This window comes from Macaca mulatta, chromosome 1 (genome assembly GCF_049350105.2).
Source record: "Macaca mulatta isolate MMU2019108-1 chromosome 1, T2T-MMU8v2.0, whole genome shotgun sequence".
In the NCBI taxonomy this organism is placed as follows: Eukaryota; Metazoa; Chordata; class Mammalia; order Primates; family Cercopithecidae; genus Macaca; species Macaca mulatta.
Window position 1 is genome coordinate 233,632,631 of NC_133406.1, and position 12,695 is coordinate 233,645,325.

A 12,695-nucleotide genomic window follows, 5' to 3' on the forward strand; every position below is an offset into this window, starting at 1 on the left:
GGTTCAGGGAGACTCTCTTTGGCCAGTCATTCTGCCCGCAGCCTGGGAGGGTGCTGGCAGTAGAGCAGGGCTAAGACTGCAGGGGAGCATCTGGGCACTCACCCCAACAAAGTAACAGAAGGGTACCAGGAAGAGCTGGATCCAAACAGCTTAGCAAGGGCCCTTCCCAGCACAGAGGAAGCTGGACTGAGGTGGGAGCAGCCAAGATATTAGGAAAAAAGCAGGGGAAGTCAGAGGACCCAACTCTGCCATGGCTCGCTGTGTGTCCCTAAGTGAGTCCCTTCTCTACCACGAGCCCCTGGTTTTGTTCTGCAAAAGTAGGGGCATGAAATGAGATGATCCCTAAGTTCCATTCCCGTCTGATGACCAGTCAACAGGCCTTCTGAGTCATGCAACCATTGCCTATCTCTCATCCTTCTGCCAGCTGGCAGGTTCCAGAAGGATACTTAAGAGAACCTACCAGGATCTGATTATAATTAGAGTAATAAAATATTCATAATCTCAATAATAGCCAATATTTACCCAGCACTTGCTGCATGCCAGACTCCAAGGTAGGTGCATGGTAAACTGATCTCATTTGAAAAGTAACGCTGAGTGTGCTGATGCTGACAACTGCTCATTAGCCACACCCAGAGCCAGCCCTGGGGAACCCCTGCACCCAGTGTGCCCTTCTGTGTCTTTTCCCCTCTGCCAAGGCCATTTCCTGGGCACCAGCATCCAACATCTTCCATGGGGGATCTGGAGACATTAACCATGACAAGGGGATAATGACTGGTGAGCGCTGTCTACCAGTGGTCCATATTTTAACAGACAATGAGACCTCAAATTAAAGGGATAACATTCTCCGGGAAAAGAAATCAGACATCAGAAAGCTATAGTAAGAAAGGTGTTTGGGGGACAGGAGCAGGACCCTGACATGCCACTGTCAGAACAAATGCCTTCTGACACCGGCCACACCTGGCAAGTCAGGAAGAGCCCAGGGGGTATAACCTCTTCACCTTTGCAAGTTTCTATGACTCTTGATTTCTGGAACTGGCTACAAGAGGTTAGAAGGTATGAGCAACCAAAGACCTCACAGCCTGGACAGCACCATATACGGGGGGAGCTACCCTTTGGCCTGCAGAGGGACCGAGCCCAGCTGAAGAGCCACAAAAATTAATATTTAATTGAAAAGTTATTTCCTGCATAAGCATCCCTGAAGGTTCATAGAACAGTCATGCTACTTCATCTTCTGTCGGTAGACAGAAAGGAAGAAAAGGTAGCAGAGTGTGGGGATGGTTCAACTTTAAGGTACATTTTTAATTAAAAGAAAAAGATCAGAGCTGTGATGCGGCATCATAAAGCAGATAATTTTACAGCTGGATGGTCTCCCTCTGATGTACTTGAAAACCATTTTCAAGCGACATAAAGTTTAACATACCGGTACATCTGCCTACCCACTAGATTCTACATGGAATTTAAAATTTAATTATATTAAAGCTTTGTTACAGTGTGCATTGCAAGCATGCTAACCAAGTGGAACTTTAACAAAATCTCCACAGATAGCTTTTATTTTTTTCTTTTAAACTCAGTTTTGTAGGACCCAGGGCTGAGTGTGACAAACAGTGGATGATGCTGTCCACAGTGTTTACTGCTTACATAACAAAACACTTGAGAACCAGTTGCTTATTCTCCTGGGTGAATTCTCACGAGTCCATCTTCCCATTGCCTTCTCATTGCTAAAGCAGAAAAGCAGCCAAAGGAATCAAGCAGTGAGAGAGCTGGAGTTGACCCCTTTGAAGTCCTATAAGGGCTTCGGGGAGGGGTGGAGGGGAGCTACTTATTCTGGAGACAGTATCTTCACTATTAATGTTATGTGCAAATTAAAGTACCACTTTCTCAGGGGAAAAAAAGTTGCCCTGTTAATCTATTAATCACAGGTTGCATGTTTTCTGCAATTAAAAATGCAACTTGTCTCTACAGGAAGACAAAATTCCATGCAAACCTGGCTCTCCATCGGAGAAGTACAAGGTTGGGCTTGAGAAGTTGGGCTGTGGATCAAGCAGCCCTGGTTCGAATCCTGGCTCTGCTACCACCTAGCTACCTCCCTATGACACTTAGCTGTGTATTCGTGAGCAAAGTACTTCACCTCTCTGAGCCTGTTCTACAGAATGGAGATAGTAATAGGACCTAATTCAAACAAGATTGTTGAAAAGAAGATAATGCACATAAAGTATTTAGGCATACCGTAAACACTCAATAAATGGTAACTGTAATTTTGATTGTCATTCTTGATATATTTTTAAATGCCAATGCTACACCGTGGCTGAATGAGCCAGCCACTTTCCCTGATGGACTAAAATAAGAAGACTCACGCCCGGCCAGCAAACCTGCACAATTCGAGTCACGAAGCATTGCGAAGTGCTGCTTAGGGAGAAAACATAAGAGAAGCTCATCTTTTCATTGTTCCATTTATCCGTCCATCCACTCAGCAAGCATCTACTGAGCCCACAACTATGGAAGACACAAGACTACAAAAGACACACGCTACCTAGTCGCCAAGGAGTATGTCATCCAATGAATCAGGCAGACAAGCAGCAAGGCTGCACACAGCCAAGAGGAAAGGGAAAACTGTGTGGAAAAGTCCTATGAAGGGTGTGAAGTGGGGAATGTCACAGAGGCTCTGAGAATCCAGACTTTCCAGGGAGGGGCTCTTTTTTTTTTTTTTTTTTTTTTTTGAGACGGAGTCTCGCTCTGCCGCCCAGGCTGGAGTGCAGTGGCCGGATCTCAGCTCACTGCAAGCTCCGCCTCCCGGGTTCATGCCATTCTCCTGCCTCAGCCTCCCGAGTAGCTGGGATTACAGGCGCCGCCACCTCGCCCGGCTAGTTTTTTGTATTTTTTAGTAGAGACGGGGTTTCACCGTGTCAGCCAGGATGGTCTCCATCTCCTGACCTTGTGATCCGCCCGTCTCGGCCTCCCAAAGTGCTGGGATTACAGGCTTGAGCCACCGCGCCCGGCCGGGAGGGGCTCTTAAACTGCGAGCTTAATGAGCAAGACATGCCCCTGGACAAAGGAGGAGGGGCAAGGCAGAGTCGCCGCCGGGCACCCACCACAGCCTCGGAGAGGGTTTTCGGAAGGTCTAGAGGCTCCAGCACAGAAACATCGAGAGAGAGAGAGAAAGATGTATTTATAATATTTATATAATATAAATTTATAATATAATATTTATAATATATTTATTTTTTAATTTTTATAATTATACAAAATTATATAATTTTATAAATCTAATATAAATATAGTTTATATTTATATAACATAAATTATACTATATTATAAATTATAATTTATATTATATTTTATATTATATATTTATATTATAAATTTTTAAATATACTTATATAAATGTATATATTTATGTTTATATTTATATTATAAAAATATGTATTTATATTTGTTTATAAATATAAATAATAGAAATAAATATAAATATATATTTACGTAAAATTTTATATATATATATTTTTTTTTTTTTTGAGACAGAGTCTTGCTTTGTCACCCAGGCTGGAGTACAGTGGTGCCATCTTGGCTCACTGCAACCTCCGCCTCCTGGGTTCAAGCAATTCTCCTGCCTCAGCCTCCTGAGTAGATGGGATTACAGACGTGCACCACAACACCCAACTAATTTTTGTATTTTGAGTAGACGCAGGGTTTCACTATGTTGGCCAGACTGTTCTCAAACGATCCGCCTGCCTTGGTCTCCCAAAGTGCTGGGATTACAGATGTGAGCCACCATGCCCAGCAGATCTTCAGTATATTTTTAAGTAAATAAAAAAAGGTGAGCTAGATACAAAACAAAACACCAGTTTTTAAAAATGTTGGCATGTATGTGTTTTACCTCTACAGAGAAATGATGCCCACAACATCATCAAAAGAGGTGTATGCCTGTGGGAGGTGGGATGGGAGAAAACCTGGAAAAGACAATCTTTCACTTTTTATTATGCATTCTGTATAGCTTCAATTTTTCAAAATTAGCATCGATTGTTTTCTAATTATCCATAAAAATGCATATTTAAATCTTGTGATTCATTTCTTTTTAGTCATCATATTTAATTTCTGAAACTTAATATTAAAGGAGGGCATTTAAATGCCAATGCTACACTGTGGCAGGGTATTTCTATGTCACCAATCGAGGGCATGAGCTAAAAGGTATTCATTCTACAAAGATGGGCCAAGCACTGTGGCTCACACCTAGAATCCCAGCACTTTGGGAGGTCAAAGTGGGAGGATTGCTTGAGCTCGGGAGGTTGAAACCAGCCTGGACAACATAGTGAGACCCCGTCTCTACAAAAATTTTAAAAATTAGCTGGGCATGGTGATGTGTGTGGTGGTCCCAGCTACTCAGGAGGCTGATGTGGGAGGATCACTTGTGCCCAGAAGGTCAAGGCTGCAGTGAGCCATGATTGTGCCACTGCACTCCAGCCTGGGCAACAGAGCAAGACCCTGTCTCTCAAAAAAATAAAATAAAATAAAATAAAAAAATAAAATAAAATAAAATACTGAGTCCCTATGACAAACTGGGCATGATGCTAGGCTCCAGGGAGCATGGCAGTGAACCAGCATCCACATATCTGCCGCTGATATTCCAGCAGGGAAGACATAGCAGCCCCCAGATGGCTGGGCAGTGGAAAGGAGGGAGATGGAGAGAAGGGACGTGGGGACAGGGGTCCTGTTCTTTGTAGAGTGGCTGAGTTGAGCCTCCTTGAGAAGGTGACATCTGAGGCACTGCCTGAAGGAAATGAGGGAGGAAGCCTCAGGATATCAGGGGAAAGGGGGTCCCCAAGTAGAGGAAGCAGGAAGTGCCAAAACTCCGAGGCAGGAGTGCAGGGTTCAAGCTTCAGCTGGAGCAGAGCAGGCCAGCAGGAGATGCTCGTGCAAGAAAGGGGGCCATGTGACACTGTTTGGCACAGGTACAGACAAAGTAGTATGCAGAATCTCTGGGTAGCACCAGGGCCTGGAGAGGGGGATCGTATATTTAAAATAAGACCTGTTAGCACAGGTACCTGTTTTTCTCCAGCCACACTGGGCTGCTGGACATAAGGTCCTTTGGGGTGAGGTCACAAAGGCGGCAAGAGCCAGACTCAGAAGGGTTTTCTAGACTTTGAGTAGAACAGGAGCTGGTAGGGGCCTTTCAGCAATTCGGTGGTGAACATCGAAAGGAAATCCTAAAAAAGGCCTCTACCAACAGTTCGGGAGAAAGGTGGGAGTGGGACAGACTCTAGCGAAAACAGTGAAGGTTTCGAATAAGTTGATGGCTTCTGTATCTATTTTGAAGGTGGAGCCACAAGTTTGCTGATGGATTAAAGGAAGGAAGAGTAGAAAAAGTACAATAAATGATGACTCCCAGGCACCGGGGCAGGTTGGAGTTGCCATTTTCTGAGACAGGAAAGATTAGGGTAGCAGCTTGGTGAGAGGTGATGAATCACCATCTTGTTTGGATGCTTAAGTCTGAGACATCTGACACTCAAGTGGATAGATGCATCTGAAGGTCAGGGGAAGGCCAGGGCTAGACTTACACATTGGAGGTCATCAGCATGTAAACAGTGTGCAAAGCTAAGAGGTCACCAGGGAGCATTTGGGTAGAGAAACAGAGAAGATGATGACTGAACCCTGGGAGCTCCAGCCTTAAGGAGTTAGGAGGACAAAGGAGGAGCAGTCTCCGAGGAAGGAGTCAGCCAGGACAGAGCAGTTTCAGGAGGAAGAGGCGGCCAGTCGTGTCAAATGCCACTCATCAACCAGTAACATGAGAACAGATACTCAACTGTTGCACTTGGTGGCCTTCACAAGAGCTTACTCCCATGGAGTAAAGGCAAAAGCCAGACAGTTTAAGAGAGAACTGGAGGGGAGGAACCAGAAAAACTGAATAAGACAACATAGTACATCTAAGTTGTTTTGCTGCAGAGAGAAGGAGAAAGACAGGTGGTAGCAAAAAGAAAGGCTTTTTTTTTCAAGATAGGGAATACTACAGATAGATAGGGTATGAACAGTAGGAACGCTGATAGGAATCATCCAATAGAGAGGAAACATCTAAGGTTGAAGGAGGGAGAGGGAATAATTGCAGAGTGATGCCCTTGAGTAAAAGAGAAGGAATGGGATCTGGCACATAAGGAGAGGGGCTGGTTGCAGCCAGGACAAACAGGTCATCCACAGAACTGGAGGGAAGGCTGCCATGTGGGTGCAGACGCAGGGAGGTGGGCAGCCATGCTGCTGGAAGCATGCAGAAATTCCCTTCTGATTTGTTCCATTTCCCCAGGGAAATAAGAAGCAGGGCCAAAAGCTGAGCGTGTGGAGGAGGAAGAGGAGCTGTGTGAAAGAGGGGACCACGTGACGTCGTTTGGCACAGGTATGGACAGAGTAATGTGTGGAATCTTATAGCACCAGGGACTGGGGTAGGGATCATACATTTAAAATAACACCAGTTAGCACAGGTACCTGTTTTTCTCCAGCCACACTGGGCTGCTGGATATAAGCCTTCAGAAAGTAAAAAGTTGGGTTTGAACAGGCATGGGGTGTAGCCAGGTAAGTACCATAGAGGTGTATCGGGTTTGGCATAAGCAAGAAATCATGTTTTATTGGGTTAAGCAACTGAGATTTCGAGATTGGTTTGTAACAGCAGAGAGTGTTACTTAATGTTGCTGGTACTCCTCGGTTTTGAAAGGATCTCTGGGTGGATATTAAAAACCACCATGAATTATGACAGGTAGAGAGTTGGAAAGAGATGGCAATCCAGGTGCTAAAATCTTCAAGGAATGAGAGAGAGCAAATCAGGCAATCTGTAATAATTGCAATGAGAAAAGGCAACAGGTGGTAGAAGCTTGAAGGCATGAGACTCAAAGCAGCAGGAGGGTTTTCAGGGAGGATGAAATGAGATGGATGACAATGGCCTGGGAATGAAAAAGAGGTGGGAGGAAGACACCTACATGGCCTCCGGGTCCTGCAGCACCAAGAGCGTAAGAAGTCTCCAAACTGCCTTCCATAGGGGCTGAACTAATTTGTATCCCTACCAGTGGTGTATAATTGTTCCCTTCTCTCCACAGCCTCACCAGCATCTGTTATTAGTTTACTTTTTATTTTATTTATTTATTTTGAGAGGGGTTTCTCTCCTGTTGCCCAGGCTGGAGTGCAGTGGTGCGATCTCAACTCACTGCAACCTCTGCCTCCCAGGTTCAAGCAATTCTCCTACCTCAGCCTCCTGAGTAGCTGGGATTACAGGCACCCACCACCATGCCTGGCTAATTTTTTGTATTTTTAGTAGAGACAGGGTTTCACCATGTTGGCCAGGCTGGTCTCAAACTCCTGACCTCAGGGGATCCGCCAGCCCCAGCCTCCCAAAGTGCTGGGATTACAGACATGAGCCACTGCACCTGGCCTTATTTGACTTTTTAATAATCACCCCTCTGATTGGTGTGAGGTGGGATCTCACTGTGGTTTTGATTTGTATCTCTCTGATTATTTGTTAGGATGAGCATTTTTTCATGTGTTTTGGCCACTTGTATGTTTTGAGAAGTGTCTCATCATGTCGCTTACCCATTTTTAATGAGGTTATTTGTTTTCTGCTTGTTGATCTGTTGAAGTTCATTATGGATTCTAGATATTAGATCTCTGTTGGACGTATCATTTGCAAATATTTTCTCCCATTCTGTAGATTCTCTGTTGACTCTATTGACAGAGCTACCATTCTCATTAATGGTAACTAGTAATCCCATGAATATATAATTGCATGTGTCTTTTTGATAGAATTATTTATTTTCTTCTAGGCATATACCCAGTAATGGGATTACTAGCTACCATGTGTTCACAATAGCAAAGATATGAAGTCAACATAGGTGTCCATCAGCGGTAGATTAGATAAGGAAAATGTGGGCCAGGCATGGTGGCTCAGTCCTATAATCCCAACACTTTGGAAGGCCAAGGTGGGAGGATCACTTGAGCCCAGGAGTTTGTAACCAGCCTGGACAACATAGTGATAATAATAATAATATATAATAATAATAATATATTTAAATAACAATAATTTGTTTAATTAGCCAGGCATGGTGGCACACACCCATATTTTCAGCTACTTGGGAGGCTGAGGTGGGAGAATCGCTGGAGCGCAAGAAGTCAAGGCTTCAGTGAGCCATGATTGCACTACTGCACTCCAACCTGGGTGACAGAGCAAGACCCTGTCTCAGAAAAAATAAAAATAAATAAAAATAAAAGAAAATATGGTACATATACACCACGGAATACTACACAGCCATAAAGTAGAATGAAATCATGTCCTTTGGAGCAACGTGGATGTAGCTGGAGGTCATGATCCTAAACGAGTTAACGCAGGAACAGAAAACCAAATCCCACATGATCTTACTCAAAATATTGGGTACTCATGGACATAGAAATGGGAATAGCTGACACTGCGGAATACCTGGGGGGAGTCAGGGAGGGAGGTATGGGTTGAAAAACTACCTGTTGGGTACTATGCTCGCCACCTGGGTGGTGGGATCCATACCCAGACCTCAGCATCACACAATATACCCGTGTAACAAACATGCACACGTACCCTCGGTATCTAAATCAAGATTTGACATTATTTTTTAAAAACTTATTTGGTAGTAAAACTGTTACCAAATAATCTATGATTCTATCACTGTACTGATAAAAAAAAAAAAAAAAGAGTGTGAGAGAGAAAACATCCACCATTCGAGAGGGCCACATGGGAGTAACCTCAGGAAAGGACACGATTCCGCTAGAGCTAACTGAGTTCTCCCACTCTCTCACCACAGAACTCCTTTATAGCCCTGAAAATCATGGAGGTCGCCTGCTGCTACCTATGATGGGAGGACAAGGATTGGATTTACTTTCTCACTTTATAAAACTTTTCTCAAAGGACAAACTATAGGAAACAAGAGTTTTCACATACTGACAGTGCAGGACAGTGACACCTGACAGAAACATCAATGGAATTAACAGTGGCTCTCTGAGAAGCTCAATAAAATTGATAAACCTCTAGACAAACTGATCAGGGAAAAAAAAAGAAGACACAAATTGTTAATATCAGGGATGAGAGGGAGTACATTCTACAGTTATTGCAGACATTAAGTATGTAATAAGGAAATATTGTGAATAATTTTATGGCAATGAATTTGATAACTTAAATGAACAAATCCTTAAAAGATACGAAGTACTAAGCTCACTCATAAAGACACAGATAGCCTAAATAGACCTTTACCTATTAAAATTAAATGTGCAGTAAAAACTTGGCCACAAAGAAAACTCCAGGCCCAGATAACTGGTATTTCACTGATGAATGCTACCAAACAAGTATAATATATAAATATAATATATATTATATATTTTATATATAATATATATATGTATAATATATATAAAACCAACTCAACACAAACCTTTCCAGAATATAGGAGCAGAAGAAACATTTCTCTCCTAATTTTCTAAATCTAGCATTACCCTGATATAAAACCAGACTAAGACATTATAAGGAAAGAAACTTAGAGAACATTATCCTTCAAACACATATGTTAAAACCTTTAAAAGATATGAACAAATAAAATCCAGCTATATATAAAAACAATAATGTAACATAGGCCAGTAAAAGGTAGGTTTAACATTTGAAAATCAATTAAGGTAATTTGCCCTATTAAGAAACTAAAAGAGAAAAATCATATGATCATGTCGATAGGTACAGAAGAACTATTCAACAAAATCCAACGTCCATTCATGAAAAAAACTCACAGCAGAAATCCAAGTAAGGTTTTCAGTCTAGCTGACAGTATTGTGCCAGTATCAATTTCCTGGTTTTGATAATACTTTATAGCTATGTAATATGTCATTATTGGGGGAAGTTGGATAAAGGGCATGCAGAATCTCTTTAATTTTTTTATTGTTTTGCCCAGGCTGGTTGCAAATTCCCAGGCTCAAACAATCCACCTGCTTCAGCCTCCCAAAGTGCTGGGATTACAGGCAGGAGCCACCAACCCTGGCCTCACAGAGAACCTCTTTGTTCAATTTTCACTTCTTGAGACTCTATAATTATATAAAATTAAAAGTCAATTCCCCATCTTGGGAAACACAGTGAGACCCCGTCTCTACAAAAACTACAAAAATCAGCCGAGCATGGTGATACATGCCTGTAGTCCTAGCTACCCAGAAGGCTGAGGTGGGAGAATCGTTTGAGCCCAGGAGTTCAAGGCTGCAGGGAGCTATGATCACACACCACCACACTCCAGCCTGGGAAAGAGAACAAGACTCTGTTGATGGAGAAGCGAAAGAGGAAGGGGACCTTAATGTTATTAAGATGTCAATTCTCCCCAAATTCACCTATACATTCAATGCAATCCTAATTAAAATCCTATCGGGCTGGTTATAGAAATTGATAAGCTGATTCTAAAATTTGTAAAACGTATATGGAAATGAAAAATGACTTAGAAAAGCCAAAATAATTTTGAAAATGAACAAAATTGGAGTGTGAGTGTGTGTGTATGTGTGTGTGTGTATGACGGAGTCTCGCTCTGTCACCCAGGCTGGAGTACAGTGGTGCAATCTCGGCTCCCTGCAACCTCCCTCCTGGGTTCAAGCGATTCTTCTGCCTCAGCCTCCTGAGTAGCTGGGACTACAGACATGTACCACCACTACCGGCTAATTTTTGTATTTTTAGTAGAGGCGCGGTTTCACCATGTTGGCCAGGCTGGTCTTGAACTCCTCACCTCAAGTGATCCGCTCGCCTCAGCCTCCCTAAGTGCTGGGATTACAAGTGTGAGCCACCAAGCCCGGCCCAAAATTGGAATATGAACACCCCTGATTTGAATACATGTTGTAAAGCTATATTAATAAAGTACGATATTGGCATAAGTAGAGACATATAGAAAAATGAAACAGGATAGAAAGTTTAGGAAAAGACTCACACATACATGGTGAATTGGTTTTCAGTGAAGGGGCCAAGGCAATTCCATGGAAAAAGAATAGTCATTTCAACAAATAGTGCAGGAATAATCAGGTAGCAACAGAAAAAAAAAAGATCCTTGACCCTCATCTCACACCACACACAGAAACTAACTTGGAACTATGGAACTATGATAGACCTGACTATAAGAGGTCTTAATGATCTTGGGTTTGATAAGGATTTCTTCTTTTATTAATTTCTTAAATATGATGCCAAAAGCATGAACCATAAAAAAAATAGCCAACAAATTTTACTTCACTGAAATTTAAAACCTTTTCTCTTCAAATGACCCTGTTATAAAAATGAAAAGGCAGCCAGGCACGGTGGCTCACGCCTGTAATCCCAGCACTTTGGGAGGCCAAAGTGGGTGGATCACGAGGTCAAGAGATGGAGACCATTCTGGCCAACATGGTGAAACCCCGTCTCTACTAAAAATACAAAAATTAGCCAGGCATGATGGTGCATGCCTGTAGTCCCAGTTACTTAGGAAGCTGAGGCAGAAGAATCGCTTGAACCCAGGAGGCGGAGGTTGCGGTGAGCCAAGATCGCACCACTGCACTCCAGCCTGGTGACAGAGTGAGACTCCAACTCAAAAAAAAAAAAAAAAAAAAGAAAAAAAGAAAAAAGAAAAGGCAAGCAACAGACTCAGAGAAAATATCTGTAAAATATATATCCAACAAATAATTCATAAATAATTCAACAAATAATCGCATCTAAAATATGCAAAGAACTTTTACAACTCAATAATAGGAATACACCCCAATTTTTTAAAGAGGCAAAAGATTGGAATACGCACTTCATTGCAGAAGAGAGATATATGGATAGCAAACAGACAAATAAAGAGATTATCAGCTCTTGAGAACAGATATATGGGAAGAGTGTGTTTATAGGACTATCAGCATCATCTGTCATTAGAGATATGTCCACACATACACTAGATTAGCTAAAACTTTTTAAATAAGTAAATAAACTGACCACCCCAGGATTGGCAAGGATGTGGAGCAAAGGGAACTCTCACACACACTGCTGGTAGAAAAGGAAAATGACACAAAAATCACACAGGAAAATACTTGGATGGTTTCATATAAAGTTAAACATATACTTCCCATACAACCCAACCAACTCCACATTTAGGTATTTATCCAAGAGAAATAAAGGTATATGCCCACACAAAGATGTGTACATGTAATTTTGCTTGTAATAGCCAAAAATTAGAAAATAATCTACGCATGAACAAGTGAACAGATAGGAAAAAACGTGGCATATCTATAAAATGGAATACTACTCAGCAATAAACAAGCCATGAATTTTTGATACATGCAATATGTATGAACCTCAAAATAATTATGCTGAGTGTAAGAAGGTAGATTTGACTGGGCGCGGTGCCTCACACCTGTAATCCCAGCACTTTGGGAGGCCAAAGTGGGTGGATCACTTGAGATCAGGAGTTCAAGACCGGCCTGCCCAACATGGTGAAACCCCGTCTCTACTAAAAATACAAAAATGAGCCAGGCATAGTGGCGCACGTGCCTGTAGTCCCAGCTACTCAGGAGGCCGAGGTGGGAGAATGGCTTGAACCTGGGAGGTGGAGGGTGCAGTAAGCCAAGATCGCACCATTGCACTCCAGCCTGGGTGACAGAGTAAAACCACATTTCAAAAAAAAAAAAGAAGAAGGTAGATCTAAAAGAACTACTATTGTCTGATATCATACTTATAA

At 42.4% G+C, this 12,695-nt stretch overlaps 1 protein-coding gene across 10 annotated transcripts in view; it reads right to left on the minus strand.

Moving 5' to 3' along the window:
• The window catches only part of CAMTA1 (calmodulin binding transcription activator 1), a 973,269-nt gene that overhangs the window by 608,811 nt on the left and 351,763 nt on the right, over positions 1-12,695 (minus strand). The gene's annotated exons all lie outside the window — the stretch shown is intronic.